This window comes from Epargyreus clarus, unplaced genomic scaffold (genome assembly GCF_041222505.1).
Source record: "Epargyreus clarus isolate Ecla_fem2 unplaced genomic scaffold, WU_Ecla_fem_2.2 ptg000021l, whole genome shotgun sequence".
NCBI classification, from domain to species: Eukaryota; Metazoa; Arthropoda; class Insecta; order Lepidoptera; family Hesperiidae; genus Epargyreus; species Epargyreus clarus.
The window spans coordinates 3,465,881-3,471,880 of NW_027332228.1; positions in this window are offsets into that span (position 1 = coordinate 3,465,881).

The following is a 6,000-nucleotide window of genomic DNA, read 5'->3' on the forward strand; positions in this document are numbered from 1 at the left end:
CGTCGCTGGCAAAGTACGACGGTCGACGACAGTCAGCGACCATCGGCAAAGACAGTCGGCAAGGCGTGGGCTATCCGAAGTATACATTCAAGTGATTGAGTTAAGGACGAAACCCTGAATATTACTTACAAATAAATTATATTTGTGTTCGGAGATAGTCATTGACGTCAGCAGGATTTAACAGATATGTAGCGCTAAATAATACGTCCGAATTTAGTCACTTGTAAACACTTAACATTATTATCGATGTACTAACAACCTCTGATTAACACTCGACCTTCAAGTACATGTTAAGTGCTTCTTCATTGGACCCGATTTTATTATTGTGATTCATTAACATAATAAATATTACTTACGGATCTTTAAGTAGGTACATTCGACAGCGAAATTTCGGCTCCCTCCGAAAGTAAATCTGGTAAAATTAGGATTAGTTACTCGTAGAATGCATTTAAAGCCGTAAAGAGTTTTTAACTGCCTGAGTTTCGTCGGAAATCTGACGTAGAAAATACCCGAAACTTCGAACGAAAATACGGATTTCGTGCGTACAGACGACTTCGATTTTTACGCGAGTATGTATAATAGAGTCTGTGTATAAGATAGATGCTATGCTCTACCGTCCTAGTAAAGAACATACTTTTAATGTTTTATAGAAAGCCAATATTATTGGTGATTTTTATGTGTAGTTCGTAAGATTGGTATGTTGATTCATTAGACGTTGAAAAATATTTGCCTAACAAATATTATATGAATTATAATTTTGTTTTTTTATAAATAGGTGACGAAATAACATTCAATTCAAGCATACGAATCATACTTCAGACTGGCATGAATGAAACGTGAACATCACACCTGTGTAATTTAAGAATAAATGGCATTTGTTAAAACAACAACAATAACCGCCTCAAACTGGATTTGGCAAGGCTAAATAGTTAAGAGCTGTGCGCACTACTCAATAGAGGGAGTTAATAGTACGAACTGTTTTCAAACTGTGTAAACCCTGCGAATACGCATATTTTCTATGCGTTTTTACATAATTATATTAATTATTCGGCACTGATACGTAAGAATAAGATTCACGTCTTATTTATTGATAAAACAGACATACCTACTTTTAACAATACCCTGCAAGGATCGTAGTAACTGTGAAATTAAACCTGCATTTCGTGAGTACGCGTTATGTAATAAAATGTAAAAAGTAATTCTGCGCCTTGTTGCAATAAATATGGTATTCCAAAACAGTGGCATTGCTAATGACCTCACGCTTATTCTCTATAATAAGTGAACGAGATACTTACATATATTTCAAAATCCGTCGACCGATTAAAACTATAATAACCGACTTCAAGGAACATGATGAATGAATGGTGAATTATGGGAAAACAAATGATTTGGGTGTTTTTTAAAGATGAATCTGTCATAATAATGTAAAATTTTTCACTAAGACGCAGAAATAAAATAGATAAAATAGATTTATGGTCAATGCGTATGGGGCTTTAAGGTAGTGTGTTATCATCTATTGTTGTAACATTGATTATTCTATGGTTATAATATTATAAATTTCATAACATAGATATAGAATATATATTTTATTTTCTTGTACCATAAAATCCAATTTGAACCGGTTTTTGTTTATGTTTGTAGTTCTGCAAAGATCATTGATTAAATTGACTACTGGATCTCCTATCTATTGCATTTAATGTAATCTTCGGACTTAATAGACTTGCTACTTTTAGTATCGGCGATCGAGCTTTTAGTCACTTTTTGGAAGCAATATGCAACAATCAAATGCTCCACACCGCTCACATAAAACCGTTTGTCGGCAATGAAGATATTAAGCTTAAAATTTCTATTAATTAGTCGCAAAAATACAATGTATGTAAACGCGAATAGGTGATGTTGATGTAAAAAGTTGCATGTCTGTTATGACCGTTAGATTTAACATTTCTGGTCATAATTATAAATTTAAGCTGATTTGACATTTTGGCTTTGAATTTTGGCTGGTCTTGCCACTCTAGACATCTTTGATTTTACCACGTCTGGGAGTAGGTATACTGTAAAAAATCTCAAATTAACCAATCCAACTTGGCCAATACGGTGGACTAAGGCCTAAACTTTTCGCCATTGTGAAGAAAGATCTGTGCCCAGCAGTTGACAGTCACGGATTGATAATGATGACATTGATAATAAAATGGAACTATGGCATATATTTTTTATCGAAACATAATTCCATTTCAGTATTTACCTTGTATTTCTTTCAAAACCTGCACAAAGTCTACAAACTAGATATATATTTTCCTCCTCATGTATGCATTCAGTGATGACCTTTAGAAGTAGGCCAGTAACCTATTCCCTTATTTTAAAATTCAAACAGCTCCTGTGGCATCTAACATGGTAATTTTAAGATAAACGGTGTTTTACTGCATGCTATTGTTGATTTTTCTAGTAGATTTGAACTAGAAACATACAGATTCGTCTGATAAAATCTTGAGGCGATTTAAGTACGTCATGTCATTTTTGCAAAGATTTTTTCGTTTATAGCCCTCACAAAAGTTAAACCATTGCTTCAATACTAAAACGTATTTTTGCTGTCAATTAGAGATGAGTAGAACTAATCTTATTATATTTAAATATTATTTTCCCTAAATCAAATATCTAGCAAAGACTATTTACTGAAGTTCAAAAAACATTTTAATAAAAAACCATTTCGATTTTATTTGAAAGTCTAAGACGGGATAAATAAATAAAAACGATTGTTTAGGATTTTTTTATTGTGGATACTATTTACTTAAATCTCGATGACGGATAAAATATAATATAAACATATAGATACAATATTTTGTAAATATATTATATCTACCATCTAGATTTACGACTTGCATCATGATGGGTTTATTATTGTAATAAGTGCTTCCCCAATGCAATAATGTGCAAGTTCTGACAACGAAAATAACTTTACCAACAGGTTTTTACGTAGTAAGTAACAACAGTAGAAATAATAACAGGGAATATTAAGATAAGCGTACACTAATCGGACTTCGAGAACAGAGTGACCTGCCGTATCTGGCTCATGCAATTTCTGACGCAATGGCGTATTTCTTTTGCGTCATGGCGTCTTAATTACCTGGTTAATAGACTCTTGTTCCACTGATGAGTACCGGAACCGATAGATAGGTTTGGGTTCAAATCCAAAACAAACTTGTTTATCAGCCATATGCGCAAAAGTTTGTTTATCACTTATAGTGTGGCCAAAAACATTGCGAAAGTATAATACTTAAAAGTTCTTTGTTTAGACGTTTGACCTATAATTACTGTGCATATGCTAGGCATGGACCTCCTTTCAGATTATGACGGATCGAAAGCATAGTCCACAGCATTGGCAAAGTGTAGATGGTATCACAACTATGAGAACTTTTTTTAAAGTACTCATTCGTGTAGTTTTCACGATGTTGCCTCATCATTGAAGCCATTGGTAATTAATTTCTAACACGTACATGACTTTAAAAGGCCTGGGATCGAACATCGAGCCTTAAGAAGTCGGGTTTAAACTACTTTTGCTGCGACTGTGTGAACTCTACTAACCCTTACTTCACCAGCATGATGAACTTCAGCACTTACGCTGACTTTCAAGCCTACAAACTGAGAAAACAAGTATATCGATTTTCTAACTTATTTAGACCAATTAACGACAAGTACCTACCTTAATCTAAGACATCATTTACTTACATCAACTCTTATCTAGTATAAAACCTTGGCCTTAATTAGAACGACTTTCTTAGTGAATAATTACCAATATTTAACGTTTCTACCGTCATTTCGAAGTAATTTCACCGTAATAGACATGTGTGTATATAAGGTTAGGTCCTGATTTCTTCCTAAGCATAGGCGAAAAAAGGAAAAAGTGTTCGTTTATTATAAATTACGAGTAAGTATCCATATACGTTAATAGTAGGTAAAAATCGCGTCCCCAGGGCAGAGCGCGACCGGGGCATCGCGCTCGGAGGACTCCGGTTGTGTTCCATCGGAGATCCCGGAGTTCTCCACCAAGCGCTGAGGACGGCCACCGGGGGTTTTAGTGCGGTAAAAATCCCACATAACCCGGCGTCGCTCAATTCCACGAAAATATTAGTCTAAAATCATAAATAGTAGGTTCGTAATAACATATCAATAATATTACTTTTCATGTCGCGTTGTTCTGTATTAAATATTGTATATAAATGCCTACTAAGTAAATTTATTGACAGAAGATGTTCTTGACGTTAACAATCCCAAGGTTTCGTATTTTTGGGCTATTAATTAAGGTCGCAAGATTCGAGACCGTTATGCCTTATGTATATCTGTTATCACTTATCAGTATGTAGTGAAACTTACGATTGACATCCGAAATCAATAGGCCGATAGCATTGACCTACTCTTGCATTTTAATATTAATACTGTCCACTTTTGTTGATGTTGAATGATATTTATTTCTTCGTTTTTCCTTTTACTTCCTGCGCTTTTAATATTTGGTCACATATATACACGATGTCGATACCACGATACTGAAAAACATAATAAGAAATTGAAATATTTTAAGTCAAAATTAAATATATTCATTGGCCAGGACATTGTGAAATATCGGGATTGGTAGAGATTTTGAGATTTAAGAATTGTTACAGCTTGAACTGTAATAAGAAGATTCTGTCATTATTTTCTTGATAGAGTGATGCAAAAACATTTTCATACATTATTTTTGGCATTATATAACCTTTGTCCCACACGCACTGAATTTATCGTTGAGGTAGAGATATCTTGCTGATAATTAAATAAATCCTATTGCGACGTCTTGATCATGATCTTGATTGAAAGTAATCTTCATCAAGTTAAGTCAACTTCTTTCTTTGAATTAAAATTGACATTTTTTTAATTACGGATGTAGCATAGTGTATGTTATGTAAAAAGGCTTATGTGTTATGTTATGCAAAATCAGACAAAAGTCTGCATTGCGACTCAATTTTGTCAAGAGTAACTTCGAGTATGTAATTTATTTATTTATTTAATTATTTACTCAAACTTATAATAATCCGTATGCACATCAACTATAGGAACCTATGTTCTTTTTATCCACATAATTAAACTCTATAAACTAATCGTTCATACTAGCAACATAGTTCCACTGTGTTGTTCATTAGTATCTCTTCCAAGATCGTGTGACCGGCTGAGCACGGGATCAGTTTACAAATTATGTAAAGCTTGCAATGATTGATGGGTAGATCAGAGCATTGGCGGCTAAATCCACATCTCCTTGACCCGCTAACCGCGTGACGTGACATTCGGACAATTCTGTCTACTGTTCAGTAGGTTTTGGCACGTTCACGAACACCGATTTCAATTTTACGGGAAACAGTAAACTTTGCGTTTTATGTTTCAATCTTTAGAGTTTTCTTCAAGTGTGCGACAGTCGAAATCGTCTACTTCATAACATTTAAGTCTGTGTAGGACATTCGTAAATTTGCAGGCTTCTAAAGTTTTAAGGAAGAATTTGGTATCCTATTTCTTGTCTTCAGGTACATATTGCAAGTGTTCACAGACGGTGACGGATTCCCAAATTCAACTGCAGTTCATACGCCTCCTATAGAAACAGTGCATTTGCTGCTTTCGATTCTGTCCTGGATGGTCCATACCGAGTCATGTTACTACACCATTTCAGCGATCATGTAGTGGGAGTAATGTATCACATAGAAATCATTATTCCACTTGGAGTAAGTGCTAATTCAAAAGGAAATAGCAGTTGTTGTATTGTTTTTGCCAACACTGGATTGAGTCAATTCAACTGCTCTATAGATTTTCATGCTAAAACTAGTGTTCTGAATCGTAGCTATACCTAAATTAATAAATATATGGCAACAGTAGGCTGTTGATATAAATCGATTCGATAACAGAAGAAGCCGTCCGTGGCTTATCTCAACTTATCTTTGCACCTATATAAAAGAATAAACCAATAAACCATTAAAAACGAAAACC